The sequence below is a fragment of the Grammomys surdaster genome, unplaced genomic scaffold (genome assembly GCF_004785775.1).
Source record: "Grammomys surdaster isolate TR1022 unplaced genomic scaffold, NIH_TR_1.0 125833, whole genome shotgun sequence".
NCBI lineage: Eukaryota > Metazoa > Chordata > Mammalia > Rodentia > Muridae > Grammomys > Grammomys surdaster.
The window spans coordinates 3319143-3330208 of NW_021620661.1; the positions used below are offsets into that span (position 1 = coordinate 3319143).

Consider the following 11066-nt stretch of genomic DNA (forward strand, 5'->3'; position numbering starts at 1 on the left):
TTTGTACACATATATGTATAATTTACATATATTTATACAAATATGTATAATTTTATTTCTCAGCTATTCCTCAATAAAACTGAGAAAGTTAAAAAAATAGTGAATTAACTTTTACAAAAGAAATGAAAATAGCGGGCGCGTGGCAGGTCCGGCAGGCACAAGGCAGCGGCGGTGGCCCGAGCCCGGCCCAGCCTTGTCCGCCCGTGGCCCGCCCGGCCTGACCCCGGCCCCGGCCTGACCCGGAGTGCCGCGGCCTCGCTACGGCCTGGCCCGGTCCGGAGCCTCCGAGAGAGCGGCTCCGCCTGTCGAGAGCGCAGGCCCGGCCATGACCGACTTTAAATTGGGCATCTTCCCGGCCTGGAAGACCAAATACACGCTGATAGATGAGCAGGACATACCACTGGTGGAGAGCTACTCCTTTGAGGCTCGAATGGAAGTAGATGCTGATGGAAACGGTGCTAAGATATTTGCATATGCCTTTGACAAGAACCGAGGAAGGGGCTCCGGCAGGCTTCTGCATGAGCTGCTATGGGAAGACACAGGGGAGGTGTGGCTCCCGGGTTTCAGGTGGTACATTTCAATGCTGTGACTGTGGACAATCGCCTGGATAACCTACAGCTGGTACCATGGGGCTGGCGACCCAAAGCTGGAGAGACCTCCAGCAAACAAAGGGAGCAAAGCTTCTACTGGCTTGCAATCCAGCAGCTGCCCACAGACCCTATAGAAGAACAATTCCCTGTCTTGAATGTGACCCGGTACTATAATGCCAATGGGAATGTGGTGGAAGAGGAAGAAAATTCCTGTACCTACTATGAGTGTCATTATCCTCCCTGTACGGTGATTGAAAAACAGCTTCGAGAGTTCAACATCTGTGGGCGTTGCCAAGTGGCTCGATACTGTGGCTCTCAGTGCCAGCAGAAGGACTGGCCTGCCCACAAGAAGCACTGTCGGGAGAGGAAGCGTCCCTTCCAGCATGAGCTTGAGCCAGAGCGATGACGGGCTGAAGAGCTGCCACTGCTTCAGGTTCAAAGTCTCCAGCTCGCTTGTCAGAGCACAGTGTAAGACAGACTGGCAGTTGAACCTGGAGGTGCCAAAGAAGCCAGCAATGGGTCCAGAGCAGCTGCCATAAGACCTCACAGCAACAAGCAGCCTGTGGGGACCCTCCAGTTTTCACCTCCAGCAGAGACACTGGGGAGGCTCCCTAGGACCTTTCTCATTATTTATATGTTAATATGTTTGTAAACTCATGTACAGGGTTTTTTTTGAGGGGGGAGGCAAGGGGAGGGTTAGCAACTTCAAATAGACTCATTTGTTGTATTCCTCAAATGGTAAAGAGTCACCACTCAGCTAGAAAAAGAAAGAAAGAAAGGAAGGAAGGAAGGAAGGAAGGAAGGAAGGAAGGAAGGAAGGAAGGAAGAAAGAAAGGAAAATAGCCTGTCTAGAGCACCCTGCACTAAGGCTAGAGCACCCTCCACTAAGGCTAGGGCACCCTGCACTAAGGCTAGAGCACCCTGCACTAAGGCTAGAGCACTCTGCACTAAGGCTAGAGCACCCTGCACTAAGGCTAGGGACCTCTTTATGTAAAACACACATACTGCAATGCAATTGTTCCTCAACACTGTGGTCAGACAAATGGCAGATTACAGTGTGTGTTTTGTGGTTTCAACTGGGTAAAACAAACCACGCTTTGTCATGATCCTGGTGTCTTAGCTACTTTTCTATTGCTATGGAAAGACATTATGACCAAGGCAACTTATGAAAGAAACATTAAATTGGGGGATTGCTTCAGTTGGTAAATCTATAACCAACATGGCAGGGAACATAGCAGTAGGCATGCAGGCATGGCACTGGAGCAACACTCAAGAGCTTACTTTATGACACACAAGTTGGAAGGAGAGAGGAGAGAGAGCGAGAGAGAGCGAGAGAGAGCGAGAGAGAGCGAGAGAGAGAGCGAGAGAGAGCGAGAGCGAGAGCGAGAGCGAGAGAGAGCGAGAGAGCGAGAGAGCGAGAGAGCGAGAGAGCGAGAGAGAGAGAGAGAGAGAGAGAGAGAGAGAGAGAGAGAGAGAGGAATCTGGTCTGGTTTGTACTTTTGAAAACTCAAAGCCTACCCCTAATAACACACCTCCTTCAAAAGGCCACATCTCCCAATTCTTACCAAATTGTTGCACCAACCAGGGACCAAGCATTCAGATATATGATCCTTGGGGGCTATTCTCAAACCACATACCTGGCAACAATGAGGATGCTTTAAGAAGACACTGTGTCTGTGTCCCTCCTTTTTACTATCAGACTATTGAAACAATGGTCCTCAAGAAACTGCAATCTCCCCCAGAAACCTCATGATGAGAGAAGAAAAAACATAACCAGAGGGAAAACCTGTCTTCCTGGAAGAGATTTTGCACAGTTCTGACAACTTGTCAGGCCACTTCACAAGAGGGACTACAAGCCAAGACAAAGATGGGTTAAGTAGTACAGGGCTGCTTAGCTGAGCGTACCTCTTGACTGTTTAACACAAACCCAACATCAGGATATCAGAGTTGTATTTGCGGTTAGTAATCCTATTATTACTCTTTATAATGTACCCACAGTGGGCAACTCTCCTTTCTGTGTACTTCACTGTCACTTGTCTGTTTAATTGTCCTATTGAGTTCAGGTGTGGAGTGGAGCTTGTTGGGGCTGCAAAGGCTCTGATCCAACTCTATGACAACTCAAATAACAACCCTCCCAACACACTGATGAACAGAGACTAGAGCCAAGATGCTGTGGTTTTTCTCTGGGTGGAAAAATTACAGGCGTGTCCATTTACTCTCCTATTTGTGGTGTCTAATTGTTGTGTAAATGAGAGGATGTTTTCCTCTAAGTGATGGTGCCGCCCTATGACAACATTCTAAACAACCCGACATCTGTTCACCTTGCTGAAAGAACATGGAAGACCAGCATACAGATGGACTTCCACGGGGTTCAATACATTGCATCAAGTGGACAGGAAAGGTTGGAAGATCGTGCTCTAGATTTGTGAAGGAAGGATTTGGAGCACATATGCCAATTTTTGCTCAGGGACTAGAGTAGACACTTGTCACCTTGTAAGTTCTTTATCTAAATTCAGTCCTTTTCCTCATAGGACATTTTTTTAAAAGGGAAAAATTACATTAAGATCACTGTAAAGATTTCAAGCCACCATCTATGTGGCTATTTATTTTCTCACCTAAAGTGATAATTGCCTCTTTGTCACATCCTAATTGCCTACTGTCAAGCTGACTATCATGTTATCAACAGATTAAACCCTCAGGTAAAGGGGCACTTTCAGGTAAGGCAGGCGCAGAGAAGCTCCCAGGAAGCCAGAATTTGAGCTTCATGCAAATGTCAAAGTTAATAAGGGACAGGAGGAAAGAATGGCTCATGACATTCAGAGAGCTTCTGTTTTTCACCCCAAATGGACTCATAGCATCTTGTTCTTTGTCTCCCAGCTTCCACTAGCTGGAAGACACCATAAGGGACATGTGTGTCTCTATCACCTAGCTCATGGTCTAGTTTAGATTGGAGGAAAATGAAAGGCCTGCTGTGTTCTGAGAACTCAAGAGGCAGTCACACAATACAGGACAAAGGTTCAAGATTGGTCCTCAGTCATGCATGTGCACTCTAAATCTACAGCCAGACTTTCTGTATGATGTGAGGGGCGATGAATCTGCAATTTACCAATGTCCTTAGGACAGTCTTCTGTCCATTAAACTTTGAGACATACTATGTGGGATGTTTAAAAAAAAAAGGAGTAGAAAAAGGAGGAGGATTGAGAGGACTGAGACTGTTATAGGCGTCAGCACAGAGGGTTGGGAATCCTGACCTCTAGGGAACCCTGACCGCTATCTGCGTTGCCCACTTGGTGATTCATAAAACACTTTTATTTACAGAGGTTCTGACTCAGGGCCTAGAGAAAATGTCAGTGAGAGCTGTCTGAGAAAACATGAAACTTAACAAGGTTGTCTGAAATAACAATTGCAGGGTGCTAAACGTCAAAACCTACTTAATACGCATGCTTGATAAAAGTACGAGAGCCATGAACTACGGTGTGGTCTTGTGACCCACAGCTGCCTCCATTCCCCCACTCCAACGCTACAGTTCTGCTGGCAAAGTGGCAGGTTGATAATAGGTGACTACCAAAAGTTAGCATTGCTGCTACAGTAGACCCTCGGAGGGGGGGGGAACCTGTTGTTGGGGAGGAATCTCCTTGTCTCTGTTGTTGAAGTTCTGGGTTCAGGTGGGAATAAAGAAGGTAGCAACTAGGTCTTACCCATAAGCCTCATCCTCAGACCAGTCTATCATTTTAGTGAGAGTCAGGCTGACTAGTGGTTTCAATATGGGTGGCCCCCATAGGCTCATATATTTAAATGAATGGTCATCAAGTGGCATTATTGAAAAGGATTAGGATTCATATTAGGATTCATAATCAAAGGATAATTTATGTTTTATCCTTTATAACCATAAGTGTTTTGTGCCAAATATGAAAAGTAGATTGATAAGATATAAGTCTTAGAAAGATTTATAAATATAACACAGAGAGAGAGAGAGAGAGAGAGAGAGAGAAAGAGAGAGAGAGAGAGAGAGAGAGAGAATAACTACACATACTAAGTATATTTTAGTTTCAAAGTTTCAAACAAATATTTTTTAATTTTAATTGAAAGCTTATACTTTTACTGTTGTCAAAAAACATTTTGCTCTAAGAAAGGTAAAACTTGTCAAAATGGACACCCCTCACCTCTGAGTTAGGGCTGGGGCAGGGTTTTGTTTTTATCTTTCCAGGAGAATGAAAGCATGCAAGGAAGCTGGAGACCACTGGAGAAATAAAACATCTGAAGAAGGACGGATCATCAGGAGAAAATGTCCCAAGAAAAAGAGTCAATTGGCTAAATGGTATCACCCACCTCCACCTTGTCTCTGCTCTCCACTACAGACATAAGGGGCAAACAGTATTTATATGGTCCTAACTCATTTCAAATTAAAGCTAGCTTCGGGTTTGGAGCATGACTCTCTCCTTCTCTAAACCCGTGCATGCTTGTCTCAGATTAGAAGAGCCACCTGGTATGGAACAGAGGCAAACAAAAAATAAAGGACTATTCTATTGTCACTAAATCTCATCATCTTTTGGTTTTCTATGGTGTAAGGGTACAAAAATCGAAGAAGGAAGACCCCAGACTCAGATAGTATGCAAAGACAAAGAGCATTTTTGTCTGCTGGATGAAGCAGAAACATCCAGCATTCGGGGGTCAACCATTCTCCAAAATGGTGACCCAGACAAAGGCATGAAACCCTTCTTATAGGTAACCAGGGGAATTCTGTAGAAGGATTAGGTAATGTCTAATGTGATTGGCAGGGTCCAAAGCAGAGACATTAGTATAGCTTTGATTGGCTACTGTGTTAGTTCTTCTATATTTAGAGAGTGGGTTAGGTAATCTAAAATTTCATTGGTGGATGCTAAAGAGATGCAAAGATCAGCTTCTGATTGGCTTGTGCCAGGTGGTCAGTGGTCTACATTCCTGTCATGAACATTTAACTACAGGATGAGATAGGACTTCCCAGCACAGATGACTCATCCTGGGATAAGATATTTTTCCATTCTTGTGGTTATAAGTAGGCTGTTCTTTGGGAAGAGGTTTTATGATCTTGTTCTGGATTTTATGATCTGTTCCTGGAGCTTAGTTTCTGGGACTTATGGTTGGTTCCTGGAGCTTGTGCCTATGACTCTCTTCAAAATCAGGCCTGGTCCTTAAATGGAAACAAATGGGGTTTATGTTGTCCTTTTAATGGGAACAGGACTGAGGATGGGGAGGGCAGGTGAGAAGTGACAGAGTCATGTGACAAATCCGAGAAAATCAGACTCTGGAGACCAGCGTCAGGGTGCAGATCTGAGTTTATTGTGCAGTGCATAAGCTTATATACAATGTTTGAGCCAATCCCAAGCCCCTAGATGCTCAGCTAACTGTATCTCACCACACCATCACCATGTCCCAGTGAAAGCCCTGCCTGATAAAGTTACTGGGGGTGGGGGCATTGTCATCTGTGAGAACTTCCTTGAAGATGGGGAAAGCAGCCACCTTCTCACCAGCTTTCCAGGAGCCATCTTAGATCTAATGCCATGTGCAACAATTCAGGACTCTTCAAGGTGTCACAGGAGCCTGTAGCGCCTCGCTCTCCATCCCACTTTTTTTCTTTCACAGGGTTGACGTCCACATCCCTCACAGTTTTCACTTGGCTCCTTAAAGTTTTCCTTAAGGTATAAATATTATCTCAAAATTTATAAGATTATTATCTATATATAAACTTTCTGTCATGACACTAATAGTCATACAGAACACTAATTGTACAAATAAGCTTCATCCAGCTTCCTGGACATCATTTCAGGTTTGAGTCTGAAGCAACGTAACTAGGGACAAAGTTTGTGTACCTTGGGTATACTTATTAAATTGTGGTCATCAAATCTTTCTGAGATCTGCTGAATATGAGATTTAAAATGTTAAGGTTTTTTTTTTTTTTTACCATTCCTAATAGTAACCTTTGTGGTCTCCAAGATGATGGGGTCCTGCAACTATGAATCAGCCTGGATGGTGGGAATGCTAATCACTCGGCAAAACTGCCCCATACCTCTTCTGCTGCCAGATTCTGCACAAATGGTGGACACCTTTGAGTTGTCTGCTGTGTTCTACTTAGCCAGAATTGCCACTAAGCTGACAAATATCATCTAAAGATCAGCTTTGGACTACAAACTGCCCAGAGCATTCAAACTGTTACATTCATATGGGACTGACATGAACGTTCTACAGAACTCTGAACTAAACAATACTTAATCCTAAAACTTGCAAATACAACTAAGCTGGACATTGTAGAAAGCTTGGCTGAAATGGCTTCATTATTGTAAATAGTTTTATTGTGTTATAGTTAAGATTTTTCCTTCTCATTTAGATAAAAGGGGGAAATGGTTCACAATATTGCACTTTGAGCCCCAAGATTGTGCTATTTCCTGAAAAAAAAAAACCAAAAAAACAAAACAAAACAAAAAAAACATGTTTCTGGTTGTGGTGTAGCTCAGCCCTAGCACACACCTTTAATTCAAGAGCTTTCTGTTTATTGTAAACAGGATTAAATAAAGTCAATCATAGGTCAAGAGGCAGAGCAAGCAACCAGTTGACAAGGAGTAAACATAGAAAAAAAACATACAAAGTAAGAGGGAATCGGGAGGATGGACAGAGATCCACAGGAAGTGGAAGAGAGGGACATTTACTTTGAAGGTTGTTTTGGCTTTTTGTTTTGTTTTTTAGAAGGGGAACTTCCTTTGGAACATGGCTACGGAGGGATGAATGGTCAGCTGGATGCTTTCTCTGCCTCTCTGAGCTAGAAGGCTTTCACCTGAACATTTGGCTCCTGAGATGTCTTTGGTAACAATGAACAACTGAGAGTTTGTTTAAAACAACAGGCATACCTCATGTCCAACACAGCAAATCAGAAATTTCCCAGTACTAACAGTGTGGAGCACAGGCGGGAACCCACCAAACATCTAACCATCCAAACCAGCCACCAATACAGAATAATAAACCCCTCTCTCAATAATGGCATCAGTTCATCAACTAAAAGTTACAGGTTGACTGGCTTGAAAAACAAAATCTAACTTTGTTTCCAAGAAACATGCTTTACAAGATTTCATAAGAATATTTCCAAAAGAAGAAGAAGGAGAAGAAGAAGAAGAAGGAAGAGGAGGAGGAGGAGGAGGAGGAGGAGGAGGAGGAGGAGGAGGAGAAGGAGAAGGAGAAGGAGAAGAAGAAGACCCGAAGACAGAAACCAACTTACCAAGCTAAGGGAAACTATCAATAAGCTGGTGTAGCAGTTTTCATATCTGATATCAGAAGAGAAAACAAAACCATGGTAAATTAATAAAAGGCAAATTTACCCAGATGTTGCAACAATTGTAAATATTTATGTACTGAATCTTGAGCCTCCTGGTTTCAGCAAAAAAACACTAAGGCATAGAAGTGTCACACAACTCCTGACACAGTAAGAGTGACAGATAAACTGCAACATTCCACCTTTTTCCTCCTCCTCCTCCTCCTCCTCCTCCCCCTCCTCCCCCTCCTCCCCCTCCCCCTCCTCCTCTTCCTCCTGCTCCTCCTCCTCTTCCTCCTCGTTCTTCTTTGAAACAGGGTCTTTCTGTGTGGTCCTGGCTGTCCTGGAACTCATTCTGTAGACCAGACTGAACTTGAACTTAGAGATCTACCAGCCTCTGCCTCCTGAGTGCTGGAATTAAAGGCATATTACACCACTGCCTGGATAACTCTCTTATTTTTGTGTCTTTTATGCTAAAACGTAGCAAAGAAACTCATAGCTGGATATATCACATACCAACTGTATTTCATAGATATCTACACAATATCTCTTACCCAATAGAGAGAGAATACATATTCTTTTCAGCATGCAGCCTTATTTAAAACCATTCATGTATTATGTTGACATAATATGTGAATATTGACATAAAATGGTTTTGTAATAATCCCTTATATCATGTAAGACCACAGTGGGATAAAACCATAACTCAATAGCAAAAGAGACTGCACAAATACGTGGAGACTGAACAATACATATTTAGATGATGAGCGAATAACTGAAAAAAAAAAAGCTAGGGAGGAAATTTTAAAATTCCTTGGATCAAATAGAAATGAGAATACAACCTTCCAGAACAGCTGGAACACAGCTAAGGCAAGTCCGGAGAAATCTGTAGTCATAAGTGCACCCAATGGGGGGATAGGGTGGGGGAATCAGTTTTCAAATAAATAACCTAATGATGCACCTCAATATTCTAGACAAATGAAAGCCAAATTTAAATACAGTAGATTAAAAGAAATAATACAGAGTGGGAAATAAATGAAATGGAGACTATGAAAGGAAGGAAAAATGACTCTCCACTGTGCAGGTTAGCCGACTCTTGAGTAGTTCTCTTGTCTCTCTCTCCCATCTACCACAGCACTACTGGGATGACAAATGCATCCTGGCTTTTCCTTCTTTCCTTTTTTCTTTCCCCTCTTTTTAAAAAACTCTTGAGTTTTTCATTTTCCAATATTATTTCGATTTGGCTTTATTTTAGAGATTCTATCTCCTTACTAAATTGTTTTTATATCTTGAACTGTTTATATTATTTCATTCAACATTTTGTGTTTTCATAATATTTCTGAGATTATAATGTAATTACACCATTTCTCCCTCCCCTCTCTTCCCTCAAAAATTTCCCATATACCCCTCCCAACCCAACTCTTCTTCAAAATCATGGCCTCTTTGTTCACTATTTGTTAATATATATATGTATATGTATGTATATGTATGTATATTACATATATTGCATATATGTTTGTTAAAATTACCAGTTTGAGTCACTAACACATCATCTAAGTTGCCTTTTTCAGGGGTATTACTATGGGGTGCTAAATTTTTGTGGAGTCCTGTTGCTTTGGTTATCCATGTTTGTGTGAAGAGACCTGGGCATCAGGAGTTAGGTTGCTGGTACTGAGTTGGGTATAGAAGCCTTAGTTCTTTTTTGTTGAGTGGTTGTTTGAAGCTCTATTTCCTATTATCCAAACATGTCAGGCATATGACCAGCTGTATGAGGTTTTAGGATATCTGGTTTCTAGATGAGTCTTGAGGGCCAGTTGAGCTGTTGATGTGGGTCTAATGCCCCTCCTTGGGAAGGGGTGATCCTAGGGTAATGGGAATGCATGTATTTGGCAGTGCTAATCTGGTTCTGCCTACAGAAGGGACCAGGCATGTGCCGTGGGGATGAGTGGAGCTGGTTGGAGTGGGTGTAGCAGAGTTGGAGAGGAGTCTAAGTTCTTCAGCTCGGAATGGGGGCAAAAAGGGGTTCTTTGTGGGGCAAGCGATGTTAATGGTGCAAGTTGGGTTCAGAAAAGAACAAGGTACACGCAGGGTGTGTGTGTGGGCAGAACTGGTTGAGGTTGGTGGAGTAGAGTTGAGAAGAAGCCTAGATTCCCAGACTACGGATAAGACCAAGCAAGAGATCACAGTGGGGCGGTTGGGGTTAGGGGTGAAAAGGCTGGCAACATAGATGCTTACACACGTAAAGAGTTTACGCTAAAAGGACAACAAAACAAAATGAGATATCTAGAACATTAACAAGAAAATGTTAGGACTAAACCCAGTTCCATTTCTGAATCACTAAGCGCACACAGACTAAACACTCTGATCAAAGATAGACATTGTAAGAAAGGACCCATATGATGCATTTACTGTCCTTAAGAATTGACTATATTGATATCAAACAAAGGTGAAGTCGAGAAAATACTATTAGAATCAAAGAGGAGTAGCTATGAGATGAGTCAATATGATTCTTTTTATAGCAGCAAGAAGACACAGCAGTAAGACGTGTTCCTGCAGTGACAAAGCCTGAAATTATATTAATTCCAAATGAGGAGCTAGGGAGATATTTCAGTGGTTAATAAGGTCATTGTCTGCTCTTCCAGAGGATCCCAGTTCAATTCCTAATACCCACATGGCGGTTCACACCTGTCAGTAACTGCAGCTCCAGGGGATCTGATGCCCTCTTCTGGCCTCCCTGGGAACCAGGCACACATATGGTGCATAGATATACACACAGCCAAAATATCTATCCACATAAAAAATTAATTTGCAAATCTAAATTAGCTAGATTAAATCCTATATCTTGGTAATCAAGAGAAGAGTTAAATAAAGACTAGAGAACAATAACAAAGACTTGACAATACTTTAGACCCAACTGACCTAAATAACATGTATGCAACCATCTGTAGATCACTAGAAGAAAACTCTTGTCAAATGTGCACAAGATATGCTAGAGAGTAGATGGGGTGATAGGTCGTATGAAAGTTCAAGAAACTTGGAGAATCAATGCAGAGTATGTCCTCCAAAAGTAGATCAGAAATCAATAAAAAAAATTTTTTTTTTGGTAAGTCTGCAGTGAAAGGAGCCTTCTCATACTTGTTCCCAGATACTTGTGACTTAAATAACATGATTTTAAATAACCCCTGAACCGTGAGTAA

At 42.4% G+C, this 11066-nt stretch overlaps 1 pseudogene; it reads left to right on the plus strand.

Moving 5' to 3' along the window:
• Positions 1-325: 325 nt before the first annotated feature.
• LOC114640502 lies at positions 326-996 on the plus strand (annotated as a pseudogene).
• The last annotated feature ends 10070 nt before the right edge of the window (positions 997-11066 follow it).